Source organism: Halyomorpha halys, unplaced genomic scaffold (assembly GCF_000696795.3).
Source record: "Halyomorpha halys isolate HHAL.00 unplaced genomic scaffold, Hhal_1.1 Scaffold1071.1, whole genome shotgun sequence".
In the NCBI taxonomy this organism is placed as follows: domain Eukaryota; kingdom Metazoa; phylum Arthropoda; class Insecta; order Hemiptera; family Pentatomidae; genus Halyomorpha; species Halyomorpha halys.
The window spans coordinates 67,704-70,458 of NW_027115834.1; the positions used below are offsets into that span (position 1 = coordinate 67,704).

Consider the following 2,755-nt stretch of genomic DNA (forward strand, 5'->3'; position numbering starts at 1 on the left):
CCCTCCAGTTTACGAACAATTCTCATATACTCATACTATACAATACATTAATGCTCATGTATTATAAATTATTCACCTTAATGCTAGGAACACTTCACTTTTGGTTGGCTGGTTGGGTTTGAGTGGACTGTATAATTGAAAAATGAAACATGATAGAAAGAAAAGAAAATTCTATTGTTTAAGTTACAAGAGAGTAGGGGGTGGCCAAAATGAAACATTTATGATTAGATGGGTTAATAAATTTTGAATGACTGGGCTATGGAAAATTGTAGATATAATGAGGTGGTTGATGATGATGTAGATGTTAGTTGTTGCCAGGTGTACTTACTTCATGCTTTCTTCTTCCCTCCGCATTCTTATGCTTCTCTCTCCTCTGCTTCTGCTGGGGGCAACTTCAGGAGTTCTACCCACTCATGGTAGATTTTCCTGATGAGAGCACAAAGAAGGAAACATGGACTGCTTCTAGCAGAGGACAAGATGGCTATCTCTCATCCTGGGTTACTTCTCACCACAGAGAGCGCTGGAGGTGAGTTTTGGCTATTGGCCACATGGGGCGCTACTAATCCTATATATGGCAGCCCTTCCAATTCAACCTTTCGATTGCCGTAGGTTACCCGGAACAGGTCTCCTACATTTTGTTTTGATTTTTCATTTATTTCAAATTCAGAATCTTCATTAATTTATAATTAAAAATGTTCACAATTTTCATTAATTTCATCTTCAAAATGTTTTTTATCAATATTTTCATCCAATAATTCAGAGTTATGTACTGTTAAATAAGTTTCAACTACTTCAATTTTTTCATCTACTTTATTTTCTAATCCCGTAATTTTTACGTAAGTCATCTTGGTTGTTTTAATTTGTTCCTCTAAATTTTCATTTATTTTATCCAATCTTTCGTTAAAATTATCCTTTACATCCCTTAATAACATCATCATTTGTTGAAGCATGGTTTTGTATCAAAATTATCATTATTTTCAACATTTGAATTTAAATCCGAATATGTTCCCACTAATTTATTATCATGGATGCTATTCATAAGAATCACATCTTTAGGATCTCTAACCCCAACTACCTGTATTTTATCCTCCATTATTTACTACTTAAGTTATAAAAAAATATTTTTAAAAAACTTATTCAAATATAAGCCATCTAAAGGCTGTGTTCTGATTGATGTGGCCTAATTTTTAAAGAATTAGGCCACACCTGTTGGGCGACAATTTATGTAATATTGAAAAATTATTTAAAATAAAATGAATGGAATTTTATAGTTTTAACTTAATTCTCATTTCTAAAGTATATTTTTAAAGATGGCAAGGCCAAATAAAAAGATTAAATATTAAATAAATATGAGAATTTTTATTTTTAATTGTATATAATATTATAGACTCAATCTCAGGACGGGTGTCTAGGCAATCAGAACAGACACTTTTCTACCACTTACACTTAATTAAATTAATAACTATTGTACAAATGTATTAAATTCTAGTTAGAAACAAAACTAACCAATTACACAATCTTCCTTTGATGATTGATGAGTCTTGTTGTTTTCTTTTCGATAATGCTATGTCCAACTCTCTAACAATGGCTTCCAGTAACCTCTCTTCTTCCACCCGATAGATGTCCTCTCACTAGCCAATCCAAACCAAGAGTCCCTTTTTCTTGGGCGACTCTTCGATGTCTTCTTTTTCAAGATGTCTCCCTTGAGCTAGACAAAAGATGATAAGGACCTCTTCATCCAGGAAACATCATTCCCCGCCTGTGCCTAAGCAACAAAAGATGCCAAAAACCAAAACCTGTCTCGATGTTCCATATAAACATCGATTGTAGCACAACAGTTTTGGGTTTTTGCAAGTGATTTACTTTCTGAATATTATTCTTTAGCACTTTTTCTTGACTTTTATTTTTTTCTTAAATTTACTGTAACTACAGTTGTGATGGGAAGTAAAATAAAGTTTTTAAAATATTTGAATCTGCTCGACATGACCGCTATTCAACGGACTTTTTGGAGGACTCCCGCCGCCATCTTGGCTTTGTTTTGATTAACGTATTTATTATAGACAACGAAAATTGGTAAGCTTGCTTTATGGTTCAACAAAACAAATAAACAATATTTAACGTTGATACATAAAATAAAAATGTTGAGGTGATGGAGTGATTAATTTTATCAACATTATTATTCTCGCATGATGTGTTTTTTCAAACTATCATTTAAAAATATTTGGAATAATTTATAAAACTACTCTTCTTGTTTAAATTTTCAGGAAGTCAATATTATGTGTCTATTTAAATTGATGGCAACCTAGCTTTGAATGAATATTGACTTTGTTCCTTAAAAATAATATATAAGTCTTAATAAGTAACGTTTTGGGACACTCAAGTATGGTACTACTATTTAACAAGTGCAATGTATATATATAAAGTTATCTTTTACTGAAGTGAAAACTAAAAATAATAGGAGAGAGAAGAGTGCGAAATGAAACGATTGAAGTAAACACAAAGACTGATTTTATTTGGTTCTGTACCTCTATATATACATCTCAATTAGCTGATCTAGTCAATCACTTGATGGCCTTTGTCAGCTGACATTATACTCAGGCCATAACTTATATATATTTATATAGAGGATGCATTATAAAGAAATGTCAGTAATTAAAGGAAGGATAGTTTTGATAGTTTATTAAATATGTATAGGGTGTTTTTTTAAGCCCGATAGAACTTGAAATTGTAAAAAATAACACAAAAAATTAAATTG

General features: G+C 31.4%; 1 protein-coding gene across 2 annotated transcripts in view; it reads left to right on the plus strand.

Annotated features, from left to right (window-relative positions):
- mRF1 (mitochondrial translation release factor 1) overlaps positions 1-2,755 on the plus strand; it is a 34,888-nt gene that overhangs the window by 15,033 nt on the left and 17,100 nt on the right. The gene's annotated exons all lie outside the window — the stretch shown is intronic.